General features: G+C 41.8%; 1 long non-coding RNA gene across 1 annotated transcript; it reads right to left on the bottom strand.

The window, feature by feature from the left end:
* Nucleotides 1-1279: 1279 nt before the first annotated feature.
* On the bottom strand, nucleotides 1280-14609 carry LOC103349674 (uncharacterized). The gene is made up of 3 exons (XR_016233497.1): nucleotides 14398-14609; nucleotides 14030-14155; nucleotides 1280-1818 (listed from the first exon to the last, which is right to left on the bottom strand). It is a non-coding gene; the product is annotated as an uncharacterized LOC103349674 (long non-coding RNA).
* Between the last annotated feature and the right edge of the window lie 1362 nt (nucleotides 14610-15971).

The raw sequence follows: 15971 nt of genomic DNA on the forward strand, positions 1-15971 counted from the left end.
ATCATATATGAAGTAAATAATCAGCAAAAATAATAAATGCCATCCAACTGTAAAAATTGACACGTATTCTTTCTTCTTTATTTGTCACATTTGAGGAATTTAGAAGTAGGGCCAGTGTTGTGGCACAGAGGCTTAGGCCATCGCTTGTAACATAAACACCCTGTAACTAAGTGCCAGTTCTGAGGGCTGGCTGTTCTGTTTCTGATTCATCTCCCTGCTAATGTGTCTGAGAAAGTAGCAGAGGATGGCCCAAGGACTTCTGCTCCTGCCACCCATGTGGGAGACCCAGATGGGAGTTCCCAACTCCTGGCTACAACTAGGCTGAGACCTGGCTGTTTTGGCCATTTGGAGAGTGAACCAAGCAGTGGACTGACTCTCTCTCTCTCTCTCTCTCTCTCCCTCTCTGACACTCTGCTTTCAAATAAATAAATAAACAAATTTTAGAAAAAATGAAATACACACACACACATATATAAACCTTGTTTTGCTGTTCTTGCTGTACACACACACACACACACACACACAGCACTTGGGATGCCCTGTATGCCCATTTTCATGTCCCAGCTCCACTCCTGGTTCCATCTCCTGCTAATTCATACCCTAGGAGGCAGCAGCTGATGCCATAAGTACCAGGACTCCTGCTCCTCATGTGGGAGACCTGGGTTGTGTTTCCAGTTCTTAGCTTTGGTCTGGTCCAGCCCTGACCATTTCAGATAGGAATTCTTTCTGTCTATCTTTCTGTCTCATTCCCTGTCTCTCTGACTCTCAAAAATATAAATAAATAAGTACAAATTTGAAAGAGGAAACATGTTGCAATCAACTAAACACTTTTTCAAGCAGACAAAATATATAATTTTTATTTTAGAATTTTGGTCAAATTAAAATATAATTAGCCGGTGCCACGGCTCACTAGGCTAATCCTCCACCTGCAGCACCAGCACTCCGGGTTCTAGTCCCGGTCGGGGCGCCGGATTCTGTCCCAGTTACCCCTCTTCCAGGCCAGCTGTCTGCTGTGGCCCAGGAGTGCAGTGGAGGATGGCCCAAGTGCTTGGGCCCTGCACCCGCATGGGAGACCAGGAGGAAGCACGTGGCTCCTGCCTTTGGATTGGCGAAGTGCACCAGCCATAGTGGCCATTTGGGGGTTGAACCAATGGAAGGAAGGAAGACCTTTCTCTCTGTCTCTGTCTCTCACTGTCTAACTCTGCCTGTCCAATATATATATATATATATATATACATATATATACATACTTAAAAAATAATGTTTGTTCCTCTCTTCTGGGAAAGTAACAAGAAGTGACTTTAATTATAGCAGGCAAAAGAACATTTGGATTACAGTAAATTTTGAACAATAAGTCCAACTCTAAAAGGATAATGGGTTAAAAAATAAATTTATATTTTAACAACACATTCAAACATTTAAAAATATTTACTTAATCATTTTTTTCCTTTATTTGACAGAGAGAAACAAATCTTCCATCTACTGTTTCACTCCCCAAATAATTGCAATAGCTGAGGTTGGGTCAGGTCAAGCCAGGAGCCCAGGACTCTGTCTCCTATGTGGGTGGTAGACACCCAAGCACCTGGGTGATCATCCACTGTCTCCAGGCACATTAGCTGGAAGCTGGATCAGACGGCAGACCTGGTAGTTGATCGCAGGTAATCCAACCTGGGATGTGGGCATCCCAATCCAGGCTTAACCTGCTGTGCATCCCCTCATGCCGCTTTAGTTAATGTTGCTTAATTTTTCAGTTTTTCCTAAAGTAACTATAATCCTTGACAGTTGGTACAGCTGGGGACTGGGGGGCCAGAGTCATACCTGAAAAATTAAAAAAAGGGGGAATAGAAATCAGAAAATAGAAATCAATTCTCTTTCCTCCTAAATTAGACTTGTCTTAGTCAGTTTTGTGCCGCTATAACAGAATACCTGAGAACACATGATTTACAATAAACAGAAATATATGAGTAGAAGTTCTGGAGGCTGAGAAATCCATTGTCAAGGTGTTGGTGTCTGGGATTTGTGCTGTGTTATCTCAATGGAGTCAAACTCATTTCTACAACTCACACTCTTTTCTCTCCTCTCTCCTCTCACTACTCTCCTCTCTCCTCTCTCACTCTCCCTTTCAAATAAATAAGAACATAAATAAATACATAAATAAATAAATAAATTTTAAAATAAAAAACAGAAGCAAGTGTTGAAGTGCAGTGGGTTAAGCTGCCGTGTATATATTTTCCAGGGTATCTAATAAAAAAAAATCATTGCCAAAGACAAGCAGTAGCTAAATGTGTTACAATTCCAATGCTGCTTGATTTCACAAACTATTCCTGGGCACATAGAGATTATAAGGAACAGAACCTAAATGATGCCATTTGGGGCACTAGGGAATGTGATTGGTTAGAAGTACTGCCTGTCTCGCATTAAAGATCTTTTAAGCTCTTTACAAAGCAATGTACAGTGTGAATAAATCTGAACTTGTCAGAGAGTGGAGGTAGTGATGTCAGCAAAAATGTCAAAATAAAAGAAGTCTGACTTTCCAAGGAGATTGAGAGCATTTGCCTCTTGAATTGGGAGGATATAAATGAATGCAGGAAAGATCAACTAATCCTTTGGCTCAGCTTCCTTGTAGAAGGAGCCAAGTGCAATCCCAGTTGTAGAAGTTTCAACCAGGAAAACTTCCTGTTGATATCTGTTCCCTGGCTGGTTCAAGGACCTACATATATGCGTTGAAGTGAGATACATATTTCACCTCCCTGGGGTGGAGAGAAAGCTCCTAATTTCCTTACTTCCCTTGGCTGTGAATTAAAGCCATACTGACAATGAAGCAGAGAGCCTCAAAGGTGTCTTTTAGCCATGTGACCGGTCTGGCTTTGGATTCTGTACAGTGGAATCCAAGTTCACCACATCAGACAAATCAGAGAAGCGAAACCCAGAAGACCAGCTAGGAAAGTGCTGTGTAGGAAGCGAAGGGTTTTTGGTTGGGAGAGGGGGCAAAATTCAGAGGCTGACAGCAGAAATCAGGGCTAGGATAGAAGGTCCCAGATAGCAGGCTCCTCAAATAGAAGTGCTATAGATTTGCATGAGTTGATAGGGCTAGCATGACCTCCCTCATTTGAGATGTCACGTTCATTCTCTGGGTTTCAGTTTCTTTACCAATAAAAGAGCATAATATGAACGGCTATACCCTTAACTTCACAGTTACTTACGGAAACAGGTTTGATATAGACTTAAAAAGTAAAGAGGGGCTGGCACTGTTAGGTGCGACACCAGTGTTCCACATAGACACTGGTTTTTGTCCCTGTGGCTCCACTTCCAATAAAGCTCCCTGCTAATGGCCTGGGAAAAGCAGCCAAAGATGACTCAAGTGTTTGGGACCTCGCCATCCATTTGGGAGACCCAGATGAAGTTCCTGGCTCCTGGCTTCAGCCTGGCGCAGTGCTGGCCATTGCAGCCATCTGGGGAGTGAAAGCAGCAGATGGAAGAAGATGAAAGATCTCTCTGTGTCTCTCCCTCTCTTTCAGTAACTCTGAATTTCAAAATGAAAAAAATAAATATTTTTTTAAAAAGTAATAGTGAAAAATTTTCTATATTGAAATAATCAAATTCAAGTTTGGAAAATAGTTTAATTATTTTTAATTATTGCAAACATTATAAATGAAGAACCTCCTAGTAATCCACCCCTATGATCCCTCACTTCTGAATCCCCCATGCTTATTTATTTACTTGCAAAGAGAAAGACAGATCTGCCATCTGCTGGTTCACTTCCCAAATTCTCTCAATGGCCTCTGCCTGGGCCAAAGCCAGGAGCTAGGAACACAATTCAGGTTCCACATGTGAGTGGTAGGAATCCAATTACTTGAGCCATCACTGTTGACACCCAGGGTTTGCATTAGCAGGAAGCTGGAGTAAGGAGTGAAGCTGGGAGTTGAACTCAGGCACTGTAATGTAGGGTGTGGGTGCGTGTTAACCTGTTTTTTAACTGCCCTGCCAATGCACACCATCTTTAAAGAATAACCTCTTTCCTCCTAGATGGAGCACGTAGCTCTAGATTTACTTTGGACCCTGTTGCCTCATTCACATATTCCTTCATTGAACTGACTCTGCTCCCTCCATTCCTTTTTCTCTTCTATGTGTCTCCTCTTCTGACTTTCTCCTTGAATATAAAAATGCTCATGACTTTCATCTAAAAAATTTTCCTTTGCTTATATCAAGTTATAATTATAAATCTCCATCTCAGTTTTTTAGAAGTAAAATCAGTAATCTCAGTTGCTTTACCCACTGAAATAATGGCTTCTGCACACATAATATTTAAATGGATCTCATCAGAATTAAGACTAGTAAGAAAATGACGGCAATGGTGAAGGAACAAGGCATTAAATGATGATGGTAGACACTATGAGACTATCACCATAGTTCTAAAAAGTAGGCAAAACTGTTTATGTCCAGTTTACAGATAAGTATTGTTTGTTTCTATTTTATAGATAAAGACTGGAGACATCAAGCAGTTAAACACTTGTCTAAGAATGTAGAAGTAGTTATTGCAGGAGCCAAGATTGGAACCCATGTCTACCAAATCATATATTTCCAATCTGGAGTTTCCTCCCAAGCATGAGATTAATTACACAAGTGTCTACTATCCCTTTTACCTTGGTCCATCAATCTCAACAAGTTCAAAATCAAATCCATCATCTCCTCTCAAAATTTGAACCCTGTTGCCAGACACTTCCCATTGCCTTATAAACTTATTCTGATGGCTAAATTCTCTCAAGTCTTACAAAATGTAAGACGTACATTTTTCCTGGTTTTGCCTCGCTTCTGAGGAGTCTTCCATTTTTTTTAAGATTTTATTTTTATTTATTTGAAAGGCAGAGTTACAAAGAGAAAGAGGGAGAAACATAAATAGAGAGAGAAAGAGAGAGAGAGGGAGGGAGGGAGACAGAGAATGAATCTTCCATCCTCTGGTTCACTCCCCAAATGGTCACAACTACCAGGGCTGGGCTAAGCTGAAGCCAGGAAGTAGGAGCTTCATTTGGGTCCCCCAAAAGGGTGCAGGGACCCAAGTGATTAGGCCATCCTCTGCTGGTTTCCTGGGAACGTTAGCAGGGAGGTGGGTCAGAAGTGGAGCAGCTAGGACTTGAACCAGTGACCATACAGAATGGTGGCATTGCAGGAGGTGACTTAACTCACTATGCTACAGTGCAGGCCCTAGGTATCTCCCAATTTTACATCCCACAAATACTCGGTGAAAATTGCTACATAGGGCATAATTTAGAGTCAGTTGATACCAAGAGATATGAAACATGATCCTTCACTCAAAATATTTGTAGTCTTTCTAAGTAGAAAAGACAACTCAAAATATTTGCAGAAAACTGTACAAAGTCACTTAGAACAAGATTCCTTTAGTATGAACTCAGCATATGTTGTAGGGATAACTACCTGGTATCCGTAATGAATGATGGTCTTAACTTTGCTTGCAAATGTCAAGTGAAGAGCAATTCGGAAAGGTTATATATTAGAAAAACTATTTAAACTGGGCAGCAATATTTCTTTTTTTGGTCTATGTCTTGAAAAAATAAATATTAAATTGAATCATGTTATGTCTAATTATTCAAAATGTATGTGAATATCTTTAAATATTCTAAGCATAAAATTTCTGGCCCCTGCAATTAAGCTTCTGCATTGTATTGTTTTTGCCTATACAAACTACCTTTGATAAAACATAACTTAGAAATCAGGCAAGTGAGCAAGTATAACAAAACAGAACCATTAAAACAAGATATTGTAAAAAAAATGCCAGCATCAATACCCTTGTATTTTGAGGCCATTGCTAAATAAAACAACAGTTACTTTCGGGCTGGACTTTGTGGCACAGTGGATTAGGTTGCAACCTACTATGCTGGCATCTCATTTAAGCACTAGTTCAAGTTTCCGTTGCTCCACTTCCAATCCAGCTCCCCGATAATGCACCTGGAAAAGCAGCTGAAAGTGACCTAAGTCCTTGAGCCCCTGCTATCCACAATGGGAGACCCACATAGAATTCATGGCTCCTGGTTTCAGGCTGGCTCAGCTTCAGTTGCTGCAGCCATTTGGGGAGTGAATCAGAAGATGGAGGTTCTCTCTCTCTCTCTCTCTCTCTGCCATTCAAATAAATAAATAAATCTTTAAAAAGAGTTGCTTGGGCCGGCGCCATGGCTCAATGGGCTAATCTTCCGCCTGTGGTGCTGGCACACCGGGTTCTAGTCCCGGTCGGGGCGCCGGATTCTGTCCCGGTTGCCCCTCTTCCAGGCCAGCTCTCTGCTGTGGCCCGGGAGTGCAGTGGAGGATGGCCCAAGTGCTTGGGCCCTGCACCCCATGGGAGACCAGGAAAAGCACCTGGCTCCTGCCTTCGGATCAGCGCGGTGCGCCAGCCACAGCGGCCATTGGGGGGTGAACCAACGGTAAAGGAAGACCTTTCTCTCTGTCTCTCTCTCACCATCCACTCTGCCTGTCAAAAAAAACCAAAAAACAAAACAAAACAAAAAAAAAAACAGAATATCTCCAGAGATAAATAATGAGAAAAAAAATTTTTTAAAGAGTTGCTTGAACACAAGCATTGCAATACTAACGTAATTGGTCTAATAACTTAAATGGCTTCTACATGATGAATGGGCAGGTAGAACATAGAGCATGGAGATACTAGACAGATGGATGATTTATTTCATGGGTGAGATGGAGCAGGATGGCTTGAGGTTTTATCATGCTGGTTAGAAACGTGAGAAATCTTCATTTCTAGAACTTCCCATTTATTTTGTTCAGACTCCAGTTGAATAGGAGAACAGAAACTGTGGAAAGCAAAGCACAGCTGAGAGGTACTACTGTGCAACAAAATTGCAGCGATAGCACATATCTACAAAGACGGAGGTTTTGAATGGTAAAAAGTGCACTAAGTGAAGTATCGTTCAACAGTTCTCCGCAGAAATACTTTTCTCTGCTGTCACCAAGCTTAAAATAAGTTCAGGATCTAGACTGATCAAGTTCAAGGGAATGTGATACATCTTTACTTTTCAAAGTTGCTCTATATTATTTATTATATACTTGTAAACAGAGGTGCTTCAAAGTTAGTTGAAAATGGAAGGGAGATGATTATTTTTTGCAAAATATTTTGAAATCTGCACATGTAGGGTCACATAAAAGTTCAGGGACAGTGCTTAGTATGAAAAAGCTGTGCATGAATTTCAAAAAAAATGTAGCCACATAATAAACTTACATTTTAATTCAATTTTCCATGAACTTTCTGAAGTACCCATATACATATTTAAGTACTTTATACACACGCACTTGAATGTAGAAGACCTGAAAACCAGATTCATCTTAGAGAAGCATGTGTCTCATTCTCAGAAAATCCCCAGTCATCCCCGCCCATCAACACCAGGCACCAGTTCCTCCTCAACTGCTCTGAGGCCAAAGGAATATGAATATCATATTCTGAATGCATATAGCAACATGCATGATTAAAATGCAAAGGATTCTCACTCATTAAATATCCCTGAGATAGAAAGAATGAAAGAAATCAACAAACAGAGCAATAAAGAAAAGATTTTCTGCTGGCATCACTTTGTATTCCCATCACCAAGATGAGTAAGAGTTTGGTTTGGAATTGCAATGACTTTGCCTGAAGATAACCAGCTTTTGGAATGAAGTGTCAAGCCAATCAAATAAATATTCGCCACAACAAAACAAAGAAAGAAAGATACACAAAGCCATTTTCATCATAATAGAATAAACATAGGAAAGAAATGAAAACAATATTAAAATAATGTCTCATCTTCTTTGTACAGAAATGTGTTTTTCTAATATAGATATTATAAACATTGGTAGGATACTTAGCTTTGAAATGTAAATCATAAATATAAAAATACTTATTTGTCATCATTTATCTCTTTCAAATATTAAGCATCCATGAGAATGTCAGGTAAACTATACAGAAAAATGTGAGGGGAAAACAGTTATTCAGCCTACCAGTGAAGATGTTGGTTAAGATGCAGTGCCCCATACCAGAGTCCAAATCCTGGCTCTGGCTCTTGATTCCAGATTGTTGCTGATGCAGACTGGGAGGCAGTGGTGACGGCCCAAGGTGTTGGGTCTCTTTCACCCATGTGGGAGACCTGAACTGACTTCCAGGTTCCCAACTTCTGTCTACCGCAGGCATTTGGGGAGTGAATCAGTGGATGGAAGTGAGTGTGCTCTCGCTCTTGCTCTCTCTCTATCTCTCTCTGCCCCTCCATCTCTCTCTGCATCCCAGTCTCTCAAATAAATATAATATTTTTAAAAAACAAGGGAACATATTCTATCAATATATGACATATATTTTTAAAAGTAATTTAAAGGCCGGCGCCACGCCTCACTAGGCTAATCCTCCGCCTTGCGGCGCAGGCACACCGGGTTCTAGTCCCGGTTGGGGCGCCGAATCTGTCCCAGTTGCCCCTCTTCCAGGCCAGCTCTCTGCTGTGGCCCGGGAGTGCAGTGGAGGATGGCCCAAGTGCTTGGGCCCTGCACCCACATGAGAGACCAGGAAAAGCACCTGGCTCCTGCCATCTGATCAGCGCGGTGTGCCGGCCACGGCAGCCATTGAGGGTGAACCAACGGCAAAAGGAAGACCTTCCTCTCTGTCTCTCTCTCACTGTCCACTCTGCCTGTCAAAAATAAAAAAATAATAATAATTTAAAAAGAAAAAGTACATATGTTAAACAGTGCATTTTTCCATATCATAATTGAGTTGTAATTGAAAATATACTCTGTCTTGTTCTGTTTCAATTGTTTAAACTGTGTGTACACATTAACAATAGCCATCTATGTTGGAGATAATGACTATTTTTTCTTCTTTGTCTCACTGTCCACTGAAATATCTATTTATCCTTTTTGGAAAATAAATAATAGTATATTATTCATGCTACAAAAAATGACCTTAAAATTGAGTGGCCTTTAATAAACAACTGGTTATTTCTCTGTCATGTCAAAGGAAAGAAGTGTTGAGGTGGATTCGTTCTGAGAGGAGCGCGGTGGGGGCAAGAGGCGCGGAGTCACCACAGAGGCTCCGGGAGCCTGGTGAAAACAGGCCAGAGGCGAGCAGCCCGCAGACTCGTTTATTTCAGTTGGTACAGAAGCTTATATAGCCAAGGCAGCCAAGCTGATCAAGGGGTGGTTTATGCCCCAACCAATCACAACCTGTTGCCAGGCAGTATCCAAAGCCATCCAGTCACAACCTGTTGCCAGGCAGGCTCCATTGCCAGGTGGGTTTCAAAGCCATTCCTGAGTAACTGACGCTTGCTTGCCAGCAGCCATCTTGGCATGGCCTTCTCATTCCACCACAAAGGAACTGAGATTTTTGTGGCTCTTCTCCAATATGGCAATATTCTGCACTGAAGGAAACAGTCCTTACTTGGGAAATTGTTCTTGTAGCAGAGAGAAAAGCAAAACAACTGACAACAAGATGCAATGGACATCAAGTTTCTCCGTCTCAAGATCCCCTGGTCACTGTCATCGGCAAAGCCGGTTACAGGACTAACCCCAACTTCAGGGACCCATAGGACATCCAGAATGTGGCCCAGCAGGGAAGGTCACTGGCCAACAAATCATACAGTATATGCGCACAAAGGCTGTTTCCTTGTAGAAAGTTAGGTTGTGATGCATGGGAACAAAGGGGCCATTTACTAGAGTGCCTAACCATTCTATTCTAAGAGAATTTCTAGTCAGAGCAAACTCTCTTCTCCATAAAGGGAACATTAAATAAAATATACATGTATATATTTTTTAAAATATTTACTTATTTTATTTGAAGGTCAGAGTTACAGAGAAGGAGAGGCAAAGGCAGAGAGAAAGAGAGGTCTTCCATTCGCTTATTCACTCCCCAAATGGCCACAACAGCCAGAGCTTGGCCAGAACAAAACCAGGAGCCAGGAGCTTCATCTAGGTCTCCCTGTGGGTGCAGGAGGCCAAGGACTTGGACCATCTTCTGCCATTTTTCTAGGCACATTAGCTGGGAGCTGGATCAAAAGTAAACCAGCGCCTGAAGGGGATGTTGGATCTGCAGATGGAAGTTTTACCCAATGCACCACAGCACTGACCCCTTCCATGTATATCTTAATCCATGCATATGAGGGATCTTTAAAAGATTCAAGAAAAATGCATATAATGAAAAAAACTGCATGTGAATTTCAAAATATTTTTGTATCAAAATAAACTTATTTTCATTTCCATTTTCCACACCCTCATATCTTTTTTGAAGTACCCTCATATATGTAAGGTAAAAATCTATCCATCTAGGATATGAACCTGAAATACAGAGAGAGCTTTAAAAATATTTAAGTGTTCCCACTGTTGGGAACGGACAGTCTGGGTTCATCCATCTCAAAGGTATGGCCCATCAACAATGTTAGGAGGTAAAATATTGGAAAAATGTATGAGGATAAAATATTCAAAATGGCATCGCTGCTCAGGGTTCAAGAGTGTCATTGGTCAGGATGGTCTACCCCTGGACCACGGATGTCTAATAACTTGACTTCACCCAAAAAAGCACTTACTGAGCCCCTCCACTCAAAAGGGAATCAAGACACTTAATGCTGAGAGAGCCAGACCCTGGGTCCCACTGAAGAATGCCTCTGCACCCTCCCAACTACCTGATTCCACTGCACTGCACTTGCTACTGCCTCCCACAAGACCTGTCAATCACAGGCCACTGCACCCTGGTAGGTATCTGCCCACTTCATTAGGAAACAGGACCACACATGTGTACGCCCCAAGCCACATGAAGCCGAGGAAAGCGATGTCTGATCTGAAGGAGCAATAAACACAACAGATGCAGTGGGAGGCACATTGATGTCTGAATTAAACTCATTAACATCCTCGCACTCCTTTTCTTGGTGGGTCACAGGCCAGAGCCAGGATTCCAAGCATGTGTGACAAGCATCCCTAGGAGATCTAGACTACAATGATAAAAGAGGCATAATTATAAGTTAGGGAAATAATTTGAATGATTTTTTTAAACTACTTAGAGCTTGGAGCTTGGAACTCCTTAGTTTGCAAGTCAGAGCTGGCAGGCTTACATGAGGGCTTTGAATATACATCGCAGCAGAGAACAACAGAAGGAAGATGGGAAAAATAGAAACACATGTACTTTTTAAAAGTTTTCCATTTTTTTCTTAATCTTGCACATCACATCTTAGAGGGAAGATTTACTGTAAATATGCTCAGGACTGAAAAACACAAATATGATATTGTTTTCTTTATTGTAGGAGTGCCAAAAAGCAACAAGGTGCTACTAGACCCTCAGTTTGAATTCTTACCACAAGCTATCCATTGTTTAAGGGCGTACAGCCTATCATAAGATTTTACCCTGAGATAAGGACATAAGGTTTCAGGCTAGAAGCAATCGCTTTATAAATGTTTGATAATAAACCAGGCAACTCTGAATGCAAATAAATTAATAACTGTGAGATTGTAAACTGTGGCAAATTTCCTTTCAGCAGGTGTGTGGCCTGGGTGAGAATTAGGAGGATGACACTGAAGACAGCTACCCATCAAACAAAGGTTCTGCTCTCTTCGCGCATGGTTTTGTATGGCACAATCTGTCTCCCAGCTTCCGCAAGACGTGGTTGTCTTAGCCTTGGAGATTAGCAGGGTTTGTGTAAGGCTAAGAGCCTATGGAATCCCCAGGCTCCTTTTCCTTGCAGACCAGAGCTGTAGACAATTGCTCCATCCTGATTGCTTGGAAGAGCAGTTTGCAGGCCAGACAGGGCCACAGACAAGAAAGGAGGCAAATACTTCTAATCCATCCATGTCATGTCAGGGATAAGTGAGCATCGATGTTTTTATGGACATGCATAACAGCCGGGGGTAGGGGGTGACTACACATAGTTAGCTCTAAATATATACAAAAATAAACACAGTAAGCCCTCAATATTTGCAGATTCAACCAACAACCAAACATAGGCAAAAAAAAAAAAAATTATCCCCCAAATTGAATCTGTACTGAACATGCACACTTTAGTTCCTTATAAATATCTTCTAAATAATAAATAAGGATTTACGTTGTATTCACGAAGTATCAAGTGTTACAAGTGACCTAGTGATGATTTCAGGTGTATGAGGGGGATGTGTATGGGTTTCATGTAAAGGCTATACCATTTTGTGTATGTAGAGTTGAGCTTCTGCAGGTCTTAGTACTCCTGGGGGACCTAGAACCAATCCCTGGTGGATACTGAGGCACGACTCTATTTAGTTCCCTGTAGCTAAAGTGAACTTCCCAGCTGACTCATGTTACACCTTTGCAAATCCCTGCTTATCTTTCAGATCGCAGATGAGAGAATGAAAATAAGTCCAAGAACTTGATACCACTGAGGCAGATTCTCCCTCTGCTTCTTGTACTTGCCAAGCAATCCTTGAATGTATTCTTAGCAAATAATAATAAAAAAGACTGGACACATCCTATGCAAGTGGAATCTAGGTGGGTGTACAGGAATCTGAGTGTCAGTTCCTAAATGGATATTGCTAGTGAAGGGTTCCAACAGTTTGTTGGCAATGCTGTTGGCTGTTTTATTTCTTTAAGCTTTAACTCATTCCCTTATAAAGTCAGAGTATTGAAAGAGATCCCCTGTAAAATATTTTAAGCTGTAAAAATACAGATTTCTATGTTTCTAGATGTTCTTTCCTCCAGGAATTGGATATACAAGGGAAAACATCAAGGTTTCAGCAACAGAGATACCAGGAAGTTTTACTTCTTATTTTCTAGATTGATCCACTAGAAATATTGGCTATAGATCTCTGTAGTTTTTAACATTAAAAGACTTTTTTTCTAGGGGCCGGCACTGTGGCTCAGCAGGTTAAAGCCCTGGCCTGCAGCCTCAGCATCCCATATGGATGCCAGTCCATGTCCCAGCTGCTCCACCTCCAATCCAGCTCCCTGAAAATGTGCCTGGGAAAGCAGTAGAAGATGGCCCAAGTCCTTGGGCCCCTGGTCTCACGTGTGAGACCCAAAGGAGGCTCTTGGCTCCAGGCTCCAGGCTCCAGGCTTTGGATCGATTCAGCTTTGGCGCTTTCAGTCATTTGGGGAGTGAACCAGCAGATGGAAGACCTTTCTCTGTGTCTCTACCTCTCCCTGTAACTCTGTCTTTCAAATAAATAAAAATAAATCTTTACAAAAAGATTTTTTTTCTGGTCACATCTCATCATGGTGGATAACCCTTACACGTTCACAGCTCTACCCCCTTTGCTGGCATCATATGCGGCACATGGTCTAAGCTCTGAATATGCATTGAACAAATAAGACAGTGAAATAGGGAACAAACCCATGTCCCTGAATAGTGCTGTCTTCATTCGGCACAGGTGACAATCAGGAGACGCGACACACCCACAGCAAGTGAATGAAAAAGAGATCTCTGGGGATCAAATTTAACTTTCTGGTAAAAGGTGAAATGCTTCAGACCACACTCAGGTTACAGAGCTTTGCACAGTGTCCCACATACGTCACAGCCAATGACATCTTTATTCAGTGCCCCTGCTGACCTTTTGTGACCATGAGACCTCCTGCCGCGTGGCCAGCCCTGAAGCCCTGTATGAAGTCAGGGAATCCCAAAGGCACAGCTTGTTTGGGAAGCCAGGAGAATGGATCCCTGGTACCTGCTCACAGCGGGAAAGCAATGTCTCTTTCTCCATGCAAGTGCAAACAGTGCTGTTCATGCCCAATTAAAGACCTGCCTTTCGTGCGGTCTGTTCACCTATTACACCCAACGCTCTTTTTCTACCATGATCAAAGGGTTCAAGAGGTGAAACCCACAGCTCCTTGTCTGTGTTGAAAGAAGACAATCCACTTTTCATTTCTGGAACAGAAAATATATGGAGGGGGCACGTCCAGCTCCTGTTGGCTCCTCTCATGCCTGCTGTCTTCTGAGCTGTGTATCACACGTCTCAATACGTAAAAAGAAGAAAGAGAAAAAGAAAGAAAAACGAAAAGAAGGAGGGGAAAAAAATCTCGGTTTCAAATAATGAGCATGTGTACCTTTTTGCCTGAGGCCTTCATACACAATTTAGCCAGGAAGCCAGGGTAGATCATGATTTAGCTTTTGACATCTCCTGCCTCCAGGCCAGGAGAGACTAATACCGATTTCTGACTCTGAGCACGCCACTGGAAAAAAAAGTGAGAGAGAAAGAGGCCTTTTATTGACTAAATGATAAAGAGGTTTGTAATGATAAATAACAGTCATTTTATTGTGGAATTCCCCAGAAAAAGATGCATTCTGCAGTGTCCGAAGGAGCCTAAGAGCCGAGGTTGGTTCCCCATGGAGCCGAACCTGTTAAACTCCAATTTTTACAGCAAGGGATGGGGGTCACGAATTGCAGGCACCTCTGGCTATTAAAACCACCCACCCGCTGTCGGTGGCCGTGGTGCTGGCTCAGTGCTTCTTGGCTCCAGGAAAATCACCAGCGGCTGCATCCCGAGGTGGCTGGTCCTCAGCACAGCCTTCGGTCAGCATCTGTCTGTCGGCGTCACCTTCTCTGGCTCCACGCGCTCAGGTTCTGATGTAATTCCACAGCTTCCAAGCTTGGGCTGCTGGAGAAATCACTGCCAGATTTGATCGATAGTTTAATTGTAAACTTGGGGAACAATAATGGATAATTTGGCTTGAACCGTCCATGATGAGCAATGCTGTCTGGGAGAGAGCCTTCAAAATTAAACAAGAGTTGGGCCACATTATTGCATTTGTACAACTCACCCAGAGTTAAATAAATCCCCCTTTACAAATGCTGTCTTGGCATTCTATGGCGTTCAATAAACATAGGGCCAGGCAGAGGGTAAGAGGGAAGAAACAGCACATGAGCTCACATTTAAACTATTCAACTTCTGGTTTCTTCTAAAAATATTATTATTGTTATATTACCACAATAATTCTTTAAAATACTCTTTGAATAATGAAAATGCTAAATAAATGGATGGGTTATTTTCAGGGCTTTTCAAAAAAATAGAAATGGAAGCCAATGAATTAAGGCAAGTTAAATGTAAATTAGCTACAGATAAAAAAAAAAAATCCCTACAACAGCCATGGTGCTAATGACTACCACTCACTAGACTTTGCAGAAAAATACACAAGGCCATTTGGGCAACAATTGGTTTTTTAATTACAAATGTTAAGAAATAGCAAAAGAGAAACAATTCATTATTATTTCTACTAATACATTATTAAGTGTGGAAAGCGGCATATTATATTTGAGATTTAAACCAGCAAGCCTCAAACTAGGGTTTGTCTATCCCTGTAGAAATCATTAGTAACCTGTGTCAGCTCTGCAAAGTACTTGTCCTTAGATAAACTCTGCACATCTAACCTCGAGACTCAGACACAGTGAATCTGGTGACAGTAAGGGACTCTGCTCCGATATTCACTGATGGCCTGACTTGATGTCTCGCAGGAACATTTTTTCCAGATAAATGATAAGCGGGAGATTGATGAGTAGGATCATGCAGAAGAGGGAGGATCTACCAAGAGTCTGCACAAAGTTCATGGAAGACACACATGTGTGGATTTCAAAAAAAAATTTCCCACCAAAATGAACTTATCTTTGAATTATATTTTCCCATAAATTTTTTGAAAGCCCTTTGTATAATGCAGAGGTAAACATTAGAGCTTTATAGGATCCAGGTACCAATTCTGTGACTTCCCAGCTGTGTGACCCTGACAAGCTGCTTAAATTAGCTGTGCTTCTGTTTATTCATATTATAAATGAGGATAATAATGGCCCTTACATAATTAAGTTATAATCAACATCAAATAAATTATTATTATTTTTTTTAACAGGCAGAGTGGACAGTAAGAGAGAGACAGAGAGAAAGGTCTTCCTTTGCCGTTGGTTCACCCTCCAATGGCCGCCGCGGCTGGCGCGCTGCGGCCGGCCCACCGCGCCAATCCGATGGCAGGAGCCAGGTACTTTTCCTGGTCTCCCATGGG

This window comes from Oryctolagus cuniculus, chromosome 5, assembly GCF_051225735.1.
Source record: "Oryctolagus cuniculus isolate XC-2025 breed Fujian yellow rabbit chromosome 5, ASM5122573v1, whole genome shotgun sequence".
NCBI classification, from domain to species: domain Eukaryota; kingdom Metazoa; phylum Chordata; class Mammalia; order Lagomorpha; family Leporidae; genus Oryctolagus; species Oryctolagus cuniculus.